General features: G+C 44.4%; 1 protein-coding gene across 1 annotated transcript in view; it reads right to left on the reverse strand.

Moving 5' to 3' along the window:
• LOC138267779 (fatty acyl-CoA hydrolase precursor, medium chain-like) overlaps positions 1-17,189 on the reverse strand; it is a 410,618-nt gene that overhangs the window by 231,069 nt on the left and 162,360 nt on the right. The window lies entirely within an intron of this gene.

Below are 17,189 nucleotides of genomic sequence, written 5' to 3' on the forward strand. Positions count from 1 at the left end.
AACAACAACCAACCTATGATACTGCCCATTCCGTTTTATTGTACTGACATATCTGTGAGCTAGGCTTTCCTGGAAGGCTGTCAAGATGTCTACAAGCAACACTTGGTTGATAAGAGATCAGGGTAGAATGCTGTAACATTCTAGACTGTGATGGCATGGGACCTTAGTGCACCCACCTGAGGTTGTCACTAGCTGAAGAAGGCAAACTGATATTTGTAGAGAACGGAGGCCTGTGCCTTACTGTAGATGACTCTTACTGTCCAGGTAAATTATAGGTTTAGGATGCCATAAACTTAAGCACGCACTACTGTCTATATGAGTGACTAAGATGAAATAATACACTAGTATAGCCTTATAATAATAGCCATCTTAAGATCAGGCAATCTCTTTTGGAGCAGCCATATTGAAATCAGGCACTTACCAGTCCTTCGACTCACAATCCTTATCTCCTTCTTTACAACCTCTACAGAACAGAGACCATCTTTAGAGATGTAAAGAATGTCATCACGTGCACATCACCTCTATTTTGATTGTGATTCCCAGATAACTGATTTTCTTGTTTTTGCTCCACATGTTCCCACTAGTTTCTCTGGATGCTCATCTAATGCTTGTTGGAATATCAGCAATTAAAGTTGCCATATCATTTACCAAACTGAATTCTCCTTGCTGATTATTTTTCTGTAATTTCTACAAAGAATACAAATGGAATCAGATGCTTCATTTTAAGTGTTGCCAAATACCAGGATTGGTTTTGTCTCTTTCCTCAGGCCATAGCCTCCTATTGTGCTGTAAAATAATTATATTCTCACGAACTTACTGTTTTACCCATTGGTCAAGAATATGCCTCTTTACCCTGCCCTTATATCCCAAACTCCTCCAAAAGATACTACAGGCAAACCACTTACACAGTTATGCATTTGTTACCACCATCTCGGTCATCTTTCATGGCTTCTTTGTGCTCAATATATGCACCCCACCCCTGTCACACATTAGTCAACTCACCATTAAATACAACCACATTGACAGACTTAAGGGAAGAAGTGATGGGGGTTATCACTTATGTGAAAAATGACAATTTAGTAAAATATTGAGAGAAACATATTGCAGGGCCAGAATATTGTGAAGTCAAAAATATCATTACACTTAATATCAGAGGTAAGAATATAATTTTTAAGTATTTATTATATTTTTTGTAAATATTGATGTATATAATAGTTTTATTTAATTTAGTTCAGATATTGCTCTGACTGTATGGGAAATAGTAGCAAAGCAATTGTGCAGCAGGAATGCCCACTAGACACCAGGAAGTTTGTTATGTTTATATGCCTGAATTGTTTGGGGAGCGACCCTTTAGGCAAGGGTCGCTCCGTTTTAGGAAGCATAAATGTTGGCTGGTTTGGGGCAGATTGGCCATACCGTTAGGCCAATTTGCCCCCAAGGGGGGCAGAAACCCACTAGACCCAGGGATATGTTTATTTTGGTATGTGGGAGAGCTCCCCCTTATACAAGGGCACACCCCTTTATTTTTTAGCAATATTCTGGCCGTTTCTCTTCCCCTTGGGGGCAGAGCAGCCATATTTGTAGGCCAATCTGCCACCAAGGGGGGCAGAAACCCACTAGAAACCAGGGATATGGTAGTTTGGCAAGTGGGGGAGTGGCCGCATAGGCAAGAGTGCTTTCTCTTTTTGGGGAGGGGGCATTATTTTGGCCATTTAGGCTTATCTGCCCCCGGGGGCAGAAACCCACTAGACACCAGGGATTGTTATTTGCGCAAAAACATTGAGAGCCCCTTCAGCAAGGGTCACTCCCCTTTTATTAGGCCACATATTTTGGCCATACTTTCAGGCCCATCTGCCCTCAAGGGGAGCAGAAAGCCACTAGAAACCAGGAGTTTTATATTTACATGTCAGGGAGAGGCAAGGGTTGTTCTCCCTATTTGGAGCAATATTTTAGCCTTTTTCTGCCACCCCAGTGGCAGATTGGCCATATTTCTATGCCTATCTGCTCCCAAGGGAGGTAGAAAACTACTAGACTCCAGGGGAAATTTTCTGTGTGTGTATGAACTGGAGTTCGGTTGAGGGTGTGCATAGCTGGTGGTATGTGTAGACTGGCACTTGGCTGGCGGTGTGTGTGACTTGAGCTTAGCTTGTGGTGCATGTGGACTGGTGCTTGGCTGGCAGTACGTGTGGACTGGAGCTTGGCTTGTGGTGCGAGTGGAATGGGACTTGGCTGGTAGTGTATTGTGTTGGGCCCGCAGCTAGCAGTGTGAATGTTTTTCTGTGTCTGACGCATGAAAGGTGTGTGAATGGATTTTAAAGCAGTTGGACTTGCGCTTGACTGGTGCTGCATTTACACTGGCGATTGGCTGGAGGTGCTTCTGAACTTGCACTTGGCTGGCAGCGGTGCATGTGGACTTAAGCTTAGCTCAACAGTATGTGTGGACTGGTGCTTGGCTGCCAGTGTGCGTGGACTGGTGCTTGGCTAGTATTGTATTGAATTGGGCCCGCAGTTGGCAGTGTGAATGTTTCTCTGTGTCTCATGCATGAAAAGCGTGGGAATGGACTGTGACACGGTTGGTGCCTTGATGTGGCTTTACAGCTCACAAGCTGTAAGTCAGTGGTTCTTTTATCTTTTGTTGAAATTATTAACAATTACATTTGTGGATTTCATTTTGTAAAGTCATTGGTGAATAAAGTTTTTTTATGAATCATTTACTTACCCCTTGTGCCAAATCCAAACACTATGCTTGTGATTGACTAGTGGGTGGGTGTGCAATATCATTTTGGTGTTTTTTTTTGCTTTTTACCATCCATGCATACTCTCTCTGTAGTGAACACCTTCTTGCCGTCAATCTTTTTGGAAACTGTGTGTTTTGTGTGGACCTCACTAGGTTTACTTACCTAGAAGCAGTTATAAAATGGTTGATTAATTGACAAAAACATATGGCTTCCTCAAATTTCTGTGTGGGAAAAGTTGTGGGATCACCAGGCAGGCACGAATTTCCTACCACCCAGCATTCCCCTCGGTCTTCTGAGTAAAATGATACCTCACTTGTGAGGGAGGGCCAAGTGCCTACGACTGGGAAGGGCCAAAAATGTGTAGAGATTGAGGGGATATCACAGCGAGCTGAGAAGTGCAAAAGTGAAGAAAAAAAAATTATACGTTTTTAGGCTGAGATTGCTTTGGGCACCCGCACAAGGGAGGCATCATTTTTATCGGAAGACGAAGGAGAACGCCGGGTGGTAGGAAATTTGTGCCAGCGCAGTGATCCCAGACAGAAATGTGAGGAAAATGTGATTTCTTTTAGCTAAATGTGAGGTTTTCAGGGGATTCTGGGGAAGAAATCATTGAGGGATCAATGCAAGCCACACCTTCCTGGACTCCCAAGGGTATCTAGTTTGCAGAAATGTCTGGGTTTGGTAGGTTTCCCTAGATGGCTGCCGAGCCAGGACCAAAAACACAGGTAACCCCTTTGCAAAATCAAGTCATTTTGTGATAGATAATTGTGATGTGTCTAAACGTTTTTGGGGGTAGGGTTGTTATAGGGCTCAGGGTGGGGGGGGGTCGGTGAGTTTTTTATGTGGGGGTCAGGTTAGTTTTGTAGGCAGAGAGCAGGTTTCTAAGGAGCTGTGTTTGGGGGTAGTTTTTAAGGGTGGGGCAGTTTTAGGGCTAAGAGCAGGGGGTGTTGGGTTAGTTTTTTTGATGGGGGGGGTCGGGTTAGTTTTTTAGGCAGGGAGCAGATTTTTAAGGAATGTGGCCAGGTTTGGGAGTTTAAAAAAAAAAAAGTTTGCACTGAAGACCAAGTTGCTGCCATACAAATTTCTTGTAAAGGAGTGATCACCATAAAAGCAAACATAGCTCATTTCTTCTGTGTTGAGTGCGCTCACGGTGCTCTAGTAATGATTCTCCTGAGTGGGAGTGTCATAATTGAATCCATTGCGTAAGCCATCTTGTGATGGCGTACTTTGGTACTGCTTTCCCTGAAAGTTTTTTGAGAATGCTAGAAACAATTGCTGGGATTTCCTAAAAGGTTTTGTTCTTCCAATGTAATACATGATGCAACGTCTTGCATCTAATGTGTGCACACTCCTTTCGCATGAGTCTCTTGATTATGAAAGAAACTGGGTATCTGAATAGATTGATTAAAATGACACTGAGAAACCACTTTTAGTAAAGAAAATGTGGATCTATCCTCATGACAATCCTGTCTTTGGGAATTTGAAAGTAGAATTCCTGAATAGTGAGTGCTTGTAACTCAGTAACTCTGTGTGAGGAAGTAATAGCCACTAAGAACGCAGTCTTTAACATTAAAATTTACAAAGTAGCTTTGTGCAACGGCTCGAACGGTTTAATCTTGAGTTGTGTAAGAACTAGATTTAGGTTCCATGTAGGCGCTGCAAGAGTGTAAAGAGTTTCCATCATGTTTGAAATATCCAGTTTGTATTTTTGGTAAGACTGTGCTCTCATTAGCCAATCATCCAGGTATGAATACACATGTATCCCTCTCCTTCTGAGGTGTGCTGCTATCACTGCTAAACACTTTCTGAACACTCTTCATGTTGATTTTATCCCGAAAGACAAGACTTTGAATTGGTAATGACTTTTGTCGACTACAAACTTGTGCTTTGCATTCATTGGGATGTGCAAGTAAGCACCCTTTAAGTCTATAGTTGCCATGTAATCCCCCTTTTGAAGTTTAGGGATAACTTCTTGTAAGGTTGTCATTTTGAATTTTTGTGTTCTCCTGAATTTGTTGATGTATCTGAGGTCCAGAATTGGATAAAGGGAACTGGCCACCTTTTGGATTAGGAATTATGTTGAGTAACTTCCCTTGCTGATATCTTCTTTTAGTACTCTTTTTATAGCTTGCTTGTCTAGCACCTCTAAGACTTCCTTAATAAGGATATTTATTTCTTCTTTTGAATTAATTATTTTCTTTAGTTCCCTTGCTGGTGGAAATTGTATTAATTTTATGCAATTTCCATGCTCTATTATGTTTAGCACCAATTTGTCTGAAGTTATTTTTCTCCACTGCTGGAAAAAACATTTTATTCTTCCACCTACTGGTGAATTGTGTTGTAATTTTATACTGTTGATATTTAGGTTTGTTGCAGTCTCTTTTGATGCTGCAGCAGTCACTTATTTGCTGGCGCTGAACTCCCTCTTAATGTTTTACCTCTGGTTCTTGCTCTACCCCTAAAGGCATTTCTCCTTTGTCGGGTCTGTTGTGAAGATGCTGATTGTGTGCTGCCCTGCAAGCTTTGGGGGGTACTCCCAGCCTGAAAGGTACCCTTGGTGGCTGACCTTCTTGATGAAAAGGTGCCCCTACAAAACCCCCCTCGAAACTGCAATGCTCCCATTGATTTTGCCATTTCATTGTCTATCTGTAATTATTTTAAGCAATCATCCACTTGGTTCCCAAACAATTGCTGACCATTGAAAGGGGTGTTTTTAGGGGCGAGCGCAAAGTGCTCCATCCCCGTAGTAATCTCTCTTTGGGCTTCCAACAACGCTCATGTCACGTCAGTCACTTTCAATGGTTTGTGGGCTTGCCTTTTAAAATCTGCTTGCTTTCATTTGTGAAAGGCATTCATACATCATGCCTTTTCCTGTGTTTAGCCCACCTACAGAGCACCGGTAAACTACTGAAAACATATGAGGCTTGATGTTTTCAGCATGGTTTCCGGACTACTTTACCTGTTTATTTTCCATGCAGCGTGATCGTGCTGGGATTTACATAGCGCTATCGTTTTTTCAGTTTTAAATTTCAGTAAGTTTTGTATGTTCCTAATGCATAGCACAAGACATGCTTCAAGTCTTCTGGGCTTTATCTTTTTTTGTGTGTTCTTCATACTTGGCGTACAATTCATGTTCACTTTGCTTTATCTTTTTTACCCACATACCCACTTCAAGCAGTTTGTTTTTGAGGTATTTTAACCCCTCCCATTCCCCATTGCTAAGCATGGCAGCGGCTTTTGTAGGCACAGAGAGATTACGTGATTTGTCCAGAAACAAGGATGTTGATGCCGAGGTTGAGACTCGAACCAGGCTCCCTAGCTCCATATTCGGCAGCTCCAAAGATATGCCACATCCTCTCTTAACAGTTGCTCAATTAACCAATGGGAGAGATAATTAGGGTGGGAGGTGGGTGCTACCGCGGGCATGTGCATCAGTTAGGTGACGCATATAGAGGGCAGAGCTACAGGAGGGCGAGGTGATATGAAAAGTAAATCAGATATGTGTGGTCAACACTTTACAGGCCCTTTCAATGCTTTACTTAGCCTCCCATTGACATGGTAGAGGTCTGTTCCAGAAGAGTGGATTATATAAGCAATCACTCTAAAGTCTCAGGTAGGCATATCAGACTTTTTTCCAAGTTAGCTTTTTGAGGAGAGACACACACAATTACTTAAATATAAAGTTGTTGCTTGTTTCCAGAGTACCGCCAAAATCGCTTTTCCTGGATAGGACTGTGGACAAGCACGGGGCCAACGAGGTCTGTGCGTGAAAACCAGGGGCCTCCTACCTGAAGGGGCTTTGAAGACAGATGGAGATTAATTCAGATTTTGTTATGAAAACTATTGCGTTTGCCACCGGAATCAAACGGCTCTCTTTGCAGTTGGGCATTTAAAATGAATATACAAGTAAGTGTGGGAGAGATTGCCTCCCGGTAGTGAGCAACTTGGGCCAACTCAGCCGTTCATCCTTCAAGTCTTAATACAGTGAATGCCATCTGAGGGGTGATAACTACTGTTCTTTGTGGTGCTTAGAAGAAGTGAAAAGTGCAAAATGAAATGTGCCAGTATTGTTAACATAATTATGTACATGACAAGCAGAAAGTCGCACTACATCCTGTTTACTTCCCAGTCATCGCTCAACTCTCTTCACTGTCTGGTAAGGGGGTGCATGCACTGATATTAAAGTGTAGTATTCTTCTGAGCGCTCACAAAGTGAAGGCATTGGTGTACATATTTATTTGCTTTCACAACCAGAAGATTTTTTTCCAAAGATCCTTCCAATTTCCATTAGTTACATTGTACTCAGCCCTTTATTTTCACATTTAAGGAATGAAGTTCAAAAATGTTCTGCATTCTAAAATGTTTCAAGGAGTGCTTGAAATGGAAACATATAAGTGTGGGTACCCTATACCAGAGTACCCTTGAAATAAAAGTATTGCACCACTGCTTAAAAATCTAGAGGAACTGGTACTCGTACTTGATTATAGTCCCTTTTAAAAGCTGTGGTTGCAACAACTGCAGGAAACAGTCAGAGAGCCTCATGCTCCCCCAGACCTTTTGCTTGCACACGGACATACCCCTCTTCAAAGGCATTACCGTGCCGGCCTAAATCTGCACCAACTTTAATTCTCCAGCTCTCAAAAGGTAGTGTATAGTGCACACTGAGAGTGAATTCTGAAACAGAACACCACTACCTAATTAAAGACAATTTCATATTTAATATGAGGCACTTTACATTTTTGCTAGTAAGTATATTTTAAGTGGCTAGTAAAGTGCAACAACCCACTGCTCTCTAAATTCTTCACCCCACACAACACCATTCACTTTTTCTTTCCATCACTTTTTAGTGTATGTACCTCTTTGGTGAGCACGTTGCCCAGTCCCCATCCAGTCTAACTTAAGCTCCTTGCTAGTGCTGTGAAGCGCTATAGTAATGCAATGTAATATGTCTGGAAATTACAATTCCTCTTGGAATAAACTGATGGAGTGCTGAAATGCTGCCTCCTGTACTACTACACTCACACTGCGAGCTCCACCCTCTGCACATCCATCACCAGCCATAGCCCACCCACTTTCTTCAACATAACTGACACGGGCAGCCCTTCTCTCACACACATTATGCCAACCTTCTTCTGCACACTGTACATATTTCAACAACATATTTCCCTTAAACCACAACCTCTCTTTCTTTCCCATGCCTTTTCAACATTTCAGTCCCTCAAACCCATGCTCTCCTCCTCTTCTTAGGGTGTCTTTTGCATACAAAGAAGGTCCCTCGTTATGCGTCTAAGGCTGCTCTCCCCTTTTTTCTCTCTTTTCCACATACTCTTTCTGCCCTTCTGTCTGGACTTCATTCACAACTTCGTGCACAAACTCCCTATGCCTCTCTATCTTCCTTTCTATCTATTCTGTGCAGCTCTCACCCCTATCTATTTACCATGTCACATAATTTCACTACACAAATACACTAGACACCACTCAATTACAACCGACACAAATCCACAACTAACAACTCCAATTCAAGCCACATAACTCCACTCCACACCACACATACACTCCAAAAAAGCACATGGGTAAAAGACATTGTAATTTACAATGCCAATAGCTCAAACTTCCGCAAATGCAAGAGCTATTGCATTGCAAATGCTTGTTTTATGTTTGCATGGACCTCTGGTTTGAACCCAGAGATTCTTAACCAGGAGTGTCTTCTTAATGAGACCCCCATCATTAACTGGTGGCTTGAGGTGTATGCAGCATTTAAGGCAGATTTTAATCAACAATTTGCAATGTTCCTTCCAATATCCACAAACTGTGCAGCTCTCTTCTTATATTGTCTGTGAAGGTGTTTCATTAACTCCCCTATTTCTCCTAATGTTGGTCATTGTCTATTTATAAGGGCATTTGAATTAGAAATGCGCCACTGGTTCTCTGCACTGCATTCAGTCCATTGCCCCATGAGCTCCATCTTCTTGCTCTCTTTATCTGGGGGTGATCCTGAAGTTAAGGACACATTTGCTCTCTTCCTAGCTGTTGCCATAATTATAGAGTCTGCTGTGACTGTTCCTTTAAAGTAAACCAGATCTTTTGAGGAGAACTTGTATTTTTTCTCTGTTCTGGGAGTTATCACCCTAAAGGTTGCTGGCTCATTAAATCCAATACATTAGGAAGCATGGGCAGATATTGATTTTTTTGTTTGTGTTGGTTAACAGTATCTCTGTCTTCTATTTGCATGTTAAATCGATCTGCTCCATTTTTTTATTACAAAACTGTACATGCCTATGTCACCTGGGGGTGATGGTTTTAATGGATAGGATTTGACATCCTCTTCAAAAGAGTCCCCTTCCAAAGCTTCTCAATGACTCTCCCGTTCTCTCCTTCTTCTGAAGGTTGAAAATAACCTTGGTCTTCCTCCTCCTGATTTATATCTTGGCGGTAACAGTCATGCCGTCGATTTTTGGTCAGAATCCCCCTCTGTCGACCTCGCGGTTCACCTGCCCATTGGATGTTGACGAGTCCATAGACAAAGGACCGCAGACGAATAACCATCAACGCCATCACCGCCAGGAATCACCCCCCATGTCTATGGCACCATAGGCAAACGTGGCAGGTGGTGGGACTCCAGCCCCTTCTACCACTGACCTAATCACAATATGCACTCCAGCCAACAAGCTGCCACACCTGAGTTGGCGGATTTGGAGGGATACAAGCACAAAACGAAAGTTTTTTAAACTTTTCCCATTTCCTGTCCCCATGAATCCGATTGTACAAGTAATACCTTTGTTGCTGCTGGTGGACCAAGATGAAAATTAACCCCATCACTGCAACAAAAGATATATCACTGTTTTACCTGCCATCCTTGGAACTGCTGCAGTACAATAGCACAGGACTCAAGCATGTGTAACAAAGGTTTACAGCCAATTCTACATTGATGTGCAATGCATGTGTCTGTAATGTATTTAGAAAAATGTTTAAAATCACACCTTGAGAAATTAAAAGCACCCAACTATCCTGTACTTACTATCATCATGGCAACGACCATTGGGGTGTGGAAGTTGTACAAAGACGTTTGTGTGGAGGGTCTTAGGTTTAGGAGTGGTGGTTTGGGATGAGGTGGGGTCAGGGGCAGGACAAACATGAGATCCTCCTTTGGGAAACAGGTAGGGTGTCCAGAGGGGGTGGCAGTGACTGTGTGCATGTGTCTGTGATAGTTCCTGGGTTCTTGAGGGTCTGGTGTATGTGGTGTAGGTTTTGCTTTGTGTTTTTTACTAGGTGTCTGGGCGTGGTGACTGCCCGTGTGGTAGTGGTGTGTGGGAGTGTTTATGTTTACGTGGTTGTGCGGTCTGCGAGTGTGCTGGTGCTGAGGGCAGATGTATGTGTCATGATGGGTGTGGTGTCTGCAGGTGTGCTGGTGGTGAGTGTGTGTGTCTGTGTCCTGGTAGGTGTTATGTCTGTGGGTATGCCTGTGGTTGTGGTGAGGTGTCTGCATGTGTGTGTGTGTGTGTGTGTGTGTCTGTGTTTCTTTTTGTGTTTGTGTTTATGAGGATGTGCTGCTTGTGTGTGTTTGAGTGAGTGCATGTAAAAGTGTACATGTGCTTTGGATAGGGCTGGGTAGAGGGATTTTGGATGAGGCAGGGGTGGGAGTTGGAGCACAAGGTTGGGGTGGGGTGTGTGGGATTCTGTGGTGAATGTGGAGCCCAGACCCTGGCATAACCTCTGTAGGCCAGACAGGGCACTGTGAATGCCATCCAGGTAAGCTAGCATATGGGTGTTCTGACCACTAAGCCCTGGATGACATTCAGTAGTGTGTTCTGGCCTACAGTGATAGTCTGCAAAAGATCAACGGGTGGTTTGAGGGGGGGCCTGCCGGAAGAGGGAGGGTGAAGTTCAAAATGTGGATGGCAGACACAGGTGCAGGTGGGACAGTGACTGTAGGGTCTGCCACGACTAGGGACTAGTCATCTGTGGATGTCTCCGAAGAAGATGAGGAGTCACTCGTGGATTTCATGCCAGTCCCCTCACTCTCCATGGCACAGGGCCCCTCTGTGTTGGTGGAGTCTGCACGGGGGCCACAGTGCCCAGCTCCTTCTTGTGGAACTAGCTTCTGTTACCTTCGTCTGGCCCAGATGATGCTGTAAAGCAGCAAGATACAAGAGTTTGAGATTATCTGTGTAAATGCACACAAAATATTTGCCAAGTCTACATATTACACAAGCTTCAAGGCACTCAAACTAGGCTTCTATAGCATCAGAATCTCATGCATGTGGGATGAATTCCACAAACCATTTGCTCAAAGTCTAGAAATTCCCCATGGTACCTCCAATATTATGGCTTTTTTCTCTGATCCACTTTTTTCCCTGCATTACAAGTGGCTTTGACTGCATTAGTAAATGCATAGGCCTGGATACATTCCTAAACCACTTCAGTACAGAAAAAAACATTTCAGCATTTCCAATGGAGACATGTTTTAGGCCCGATATTGACTTACCAAGATGGGATACTCCAACATTTATTTGATGTAGCCTTCCATCTGCAATTGTCCCTTTAAAGGTCACTTTTCACAATATTGTTGCTTTCTCATCTGGAAATAACTGAGGACACTTAAATTTCATTTGGGGTATGTGTAACTCTGTCACCAATGTGGACACATGCCTGTCTGTTTCAATCATTACAGCCTGGCACGCAAATTCGTGTTGGTTGACACAGACTGGCTTACATGCTCATTTGGGATGGTCTAAGTCTTCATGACCATCTGTTACTGTAAACATGAGATGATTTGAAGTTTGCTATTGTAACATATTTCAGATAAGGAATGATGCCATTGTACATGTTTCCAGTCCTTTTGGTGCAGATGCTCATGATCATATTGCCACTGTACCAACGGATCAATGTAAATTCTGAAACATCAACTGTTTCACAAGTGCTTACTGTGCCATGTCACTAGTGCTAGGGCCTACATTACTAACTCACATCTGTGATGGAGCATCACAGCTAACCCAATCCTCAAATGGGACATGTTTGGTACAAATGTCCAGATGTGGGTCCTTTGCTTGCTGTGCCACTGGATTCAAGCTAGCCTGGCTGATGAAGGGTGATACCCTGAAACCGGTCCCAGGATGCTTGAATCCTGTCCAGGGAGGACCTGGCTTGGCAGTTCGGGCTGGACTGCTCCCATTCGGAGCAGGGTCAAGACTGATTTGCATATAACTGGGTCCAAACTGGGGTGACGTGACAAGCAAAATAATGATGGATTAAACCCAGATCTGTGACTGGGGGTGAGTGTTTGAAAAGTTTCAACACTCCGTCCATCATTTTATTTTGTGATTTTGCCTGGTACAAATGTCCCTCATAACTTGGAAAAAATGCAGATACCCCTTTTGTCACATGCCGCCATCTGTCTGTTCTAAGCAGTACTTGCCTTGTGATGAGGAATCTAGTGACCACCTTTAGCACCACAAAACAATACACCAAACACATCATCAGACATCGCCTGAAAAACGTACATCTCCAGAAACCCTTGTGTGCATTGGATGTGTGTCAACCATCATGTTTATGCCAAACACCATTGTTGTAAATAAAAAAAGGCTAAGCAACAAGATTAGCTACATCCAATAATTCACCCCCTTGAGGCTGATGTTGAGCCCTCAACTGCCCATCAAGCTCTGGGCATGCCATCACAAGATTGCGGGCCATTAGGGAGGTCAGGGTGAGGTGCACGTGCTTTCTTCAATTGGAGGCCTGTCTGAGCTGGACTTCTGCTGACTTACTGGTCCAGTGTCAGAGGCCCTCTCACCTCTTCCAGTGATGCAGGCTGCGCCACTTAAAGACCTCCAGGGTCCGCACCTTCTCTGTGATGGCCTTCCACAAATCAGGTTTCTGATGTGCATTGACCAGCATGGATGAGAACAAACAATAACGAAAGAGGTTTTAAGTGATTTTGTTTGTCTGTAGTGCAGTGACACCATTTAGGTGCAGCTCTCACATACAGTCCCAGAACAGTCAGTAGAGATTATTTACAAACATTTCAAAGATCCTATGAAACACTTATGGAGTAGCCTCAACATTTGTTTTGCCTCATGTTAACAATACAGGATCCAAACACCATCTAAGCCAAGGATATTAAACTTTTCATGTGGTGAGACCCCCTCCACTCACTGTGAGCTACTAAAAGCTAAACAACCTGAACATTATTTCCACATAATGACACACACAGCTACATGTTCCTTATGCCTAACCTTTTAAAAGTCAGACACTATCCTTTGAACCACACACAGTGACTAAGGCGTTATGGGAGGGCTGCATTAGTCATTGTATGTGAGAGAATGGTTTTGGGTGATGTATGGACAAGTGTGTGTAGTAATGGAACATACTTGTATGGCTGATTGAGAGTCTGTGTAATTTAGGCTGACAGCACAGGAAATACCTTTTCATTATGTGGCACCATGACATGTTTAAAATGGAAAAAGTCTCCTATTCCAAAATATGTGATGTACATTCACTTGACTGAACAGCACAAGACAACTCCATAACTTTAAAGATTCTACTTGGACTCTACATTTCTCTCATTTCCACTGGGCTGTATGTATCTACTGAAACTGGGGGAACAGTACCTACTAGCCACTAGAAGTAAAGTGCCTGCAGTTTGCCTAAATAAACCTGGAACAGTGAGTAACATGCTCTGAAAACCCAGCTAATCCATGCAGGTGATTTTTCAATTTAATGCACAGACATTTCTAAGATCTTCAAACAACACCTGTAACCAGCTAAATGATTCTGTTCACTGCCCTACAATCACAGAACGTTACTGATGAACAAAAAGGGACCAAATAGCCTGTGGACAAAGAGGGACCAAGTTCCTCTGACAAGCATTTCCCACTCAAACATGTACCTGTTCCTATGGGTTCCAATACAGCTAGCTGTGCAGGAACAAGACCTCCCTGGTGAGGAGCTCCAGCTCCTCAGGGGAGCAGGAAGGGGTCCTGTCACCTGCTTTGCCCAGCATTCTGGCTCCCAAAGGTGGGTAACAGCAGTGTAAAATGAGAAGGTTTTGTTGGCTGCAGTGTTAGGAGGCAAGTGAGCTTTTTTTCAATATACTGTGTAAAAGTACCCAGTGTACGCGATCCGTGATCGATACAGACATGGCCATTTGCTTTCATGCATAGCAGTCACACACGTTAGCCTATGGTAGGAACTGTTGTGGAGTATTCCACCTACTACGTGGTCAACTCCCGCCGACACCAGTTAGTTAACCAATGTTCTGACAGCAAGGTCAAGCAACCGTCAGTTTAGAGTGTGAAGCTGTGTATTTTTCCATTTTTAGTGTGTCACCAGTACTCAAAATGGAGACTAGTGTATATACAATTGTTGGATACAAACAACACTGTTTTTGGCAAGATGACACATTAACTGGTGTACCGTGACTGTGTTTGACATTGATGACATATTTAGGCATCTAAAAAAGTGATTTTTAAAGTTCAGAAAATTTGAGAACATTATGGGCCTGATTACGATCTTGGCGGAGGGGATTACTCCGTCCCAAATGTGACAGATATCTCGGCCTCTGTGTTACAAGTTCCATAGGATATAATGGAACATGTAATACAGCGGGCAGGCTATCTGCCACATTTGGGATGGAGTAATCCCCTCCGCCAAGATCAGAATCAGGCCCTATGTGTACATATATGACACAATAAGATTCCTAATGTTACCAAGATATAAGATGTGTGTTGATTATCAAAGTATAGTGTGACCATTTAAGCTGATATTTCTTTTCCATACATGCAGACATTTGAACACGGGATTGAAAAGAAGAGGACAGCTGCATGCCTTTAGACCATTTCCAGACCTTGCCACCATGGAGGAAAGGTATATTATCAGGAAGTTCAGGTTAAATAGACAAACTATACTGGAATTGTGTCACTGGCTAGAGCCTGATCACCTGCCTCAGAATATGACTTCAACAGCAATTACAGCAATAGTGAAACTCATGGCAGTACTTCATTTTGTGGCCACAGGATATTTCCAATACACTGTGGCAGTATGTGGAGGCATATACCAGCCAACCTTCAATGGTGCGCTACAAGAAGTAATTTCTTCAGTACTGAGACACATCAACAGCTACATCCCGTTCCCTACCACCTGTTGTTGGAGCAATAGATGGCATGCATATTGCATCTGTGCAGCTACACACAAGGTAACAGGTTTACCGCAATTGGAAGAACTTCCATTCCATCAATGTGATGACCTAACTGACCGCAGCTCCACCTGTTAGCTGTTGCCCCTCTTCACTGCTCTGTGCTCCAGGTCTTGTGTTTGAGGCCATCCTCCACCCACAGGCTCCTGCCTGCGCCTCATCACTGTTGGTCCAGTGGTGAGTCTGTGTCAGCATTCCTGTCACTTCTCATCTCTTGTTCTGTATCTTTTTTCTGCTTCTCTAACCTTTTTATTTTATTGTCCACATTGCTGTTTTTCTTTCTTCTCCTTACTTTGTGCTTCTTCCTGTCCTTGCTACTGCTCTGCCCCTGTGGCCTCGCCCTTTCCAGTGCCACTTCCTGCCCCAACCTCCCAGCTGACCAGCCCCTCGCACCTCCCTACCACTCAATGGTGGGTGATTTGCGGTGAAGGAGCGACCTCACTGAACCCTGTCAGAGTCAATTGCTCCCCCGCCACGCAGCTCCACCTGGTAGCTGTTGCCCCTCTATGCCTCTCTGCGCTCCAGGTCTTGTGTTTGAGGCCCTCCTGCACCTGCAGGCTCCCAGCTGTGCCTCATCCCTGGTGGTCCAGTGGTGAGTCTGTCACAGCTTTCCTGTCCCTTCTCATCTCTTGTACTGTTTCTCTAGCCTCTTTTCATTTTTCTGCTGTTTTGCTTTTTTCCCCTTACTTTGTGGCTCTTCCTCCCAGCCCTTGCTGCTGCTTTGCCCTGTGGTCCTGCCCACTTCCAGCACCATTTCTCACCTCCCAGCTGACCAGCCCCTCCCACTTCCCTACCACTACTTAATTGCAGCCGCTGTGTGGTCATGAGCAGCGGGCGTGCTACTTGCGCGCCAAAGGAGCACCAAAGGCAAGCCCATCTGCACTCGGACCGCACCCAGTGCTATGGACCCAGGTCCCTGGACCTTTCACAGCTACGACGCCAGCACCCTTAACACCGGACAAAACACCGCCTGCCACCTCACGTTGCAGAAGAACACCCAAGGCCCGTTCACCTGCCAAAACTGTGTATTTCCCTGCCTCCGCACAACTGACCATCCAACCACACAGCCCCCAAGAACTGGACCTGTCTACCTCAGCTGCATCCTACTCAACACTCACTCCCTCATCAAACACATTGTGGATATCTGGGACCTACACAAAGCCATCTCCCCCAATGTCGCCTTTCTTACGGAAACCTGGATGACCCCCACCTCAGCTCCAGACATCGCCACGCCATTCCCAACGGCTACAAAATCATCCACAAAAACACCCTCTGCTTCACAACTAGTTCCGACAACCAGTCACCCAACATGGAGCACCGCCACTTCCAGATCGAAACCAACCCCAACACCACCCTCCATGGCACCCTGATCTAGAAAAACCCTGGTCCCCTTCCCCCTTTCAGGAAATCCATAGCTGACTGAATCGCACACCACACTCTCACCTTGATGGACTATTTCCTCCTAGGTGACCTCAATTTCCACCTGGACAACCTAAACGACCACAACACATCATCCCCACTGGAGAACCTCACCACAATTGAACTAAAACAACTGGTCACATCCTCAATCCACTCAGTAGGACACACGCTCAACCTCATCTTCTCTGCTAGCTAGATCCCTGTCACCTACACCTCCGAACAACATTGGACCGACCACCACTGCGTCCACTTCTCCTTCACCAAACCCACTGAAAACCACTGCACCCACTGTTACCCACACAGACGCTGGAAAAAGGTCTCCAAAGACAAACTCACCATCGCACTCCACCAAACACCACCGCTGCTCACCATGGACGCCAACACATCATCACACAACCTTCACCAATGGATCTCGGACTGTGTCAACACACTTGTTCCCCTCGGGAAACCTTACAAACAGCCCTCCAAAAAAAACAGTTGTTTCTCCCCTGCCCTCCAAGAGTCCAAACCTGCAGACGGGTTGAGAGAAGATAGAGGAGCAGCAAGACCCCGGCTGATCATGAAGCTTTTAAAACCACTGTCACCACACATCACCACCTCAACAGAGCCCAAAGAAAATGGCCATACAAGAACACATCAATGCCAACGCATACAATGGCAAAGAACTCTTCACCGCAATCAAAGAATTCACCAAACCCAGCATGGATACCACAGACGTCCATCCCTCTCAAGATCTCAGCGACAACCTTGCCACCTTCTTCCACGCAAGATTTTAGGATTTACGACAGGTTCATAACTTAAGAAACACCCACCCCCCTCGCAACCACTGCACCGAAAAGCTC

The sequence above is a fragment of the Pleurodeles waltl genome, chromosome 12, assembly GCF_031143425.1.
Source record: "Pleurodeles waltl isolate 20211129_DDA chromosome 12, aPleWal1.hap1.20221129, whole genome shotgun sequence".
Classification (NCBI taxonomy): domain Eukaryota; kingdom Metazoa; phylum Chordata; class Amphibia; order Caudata; family Salamandridae; genus Pleurodeles; species Pleurodeles waltl.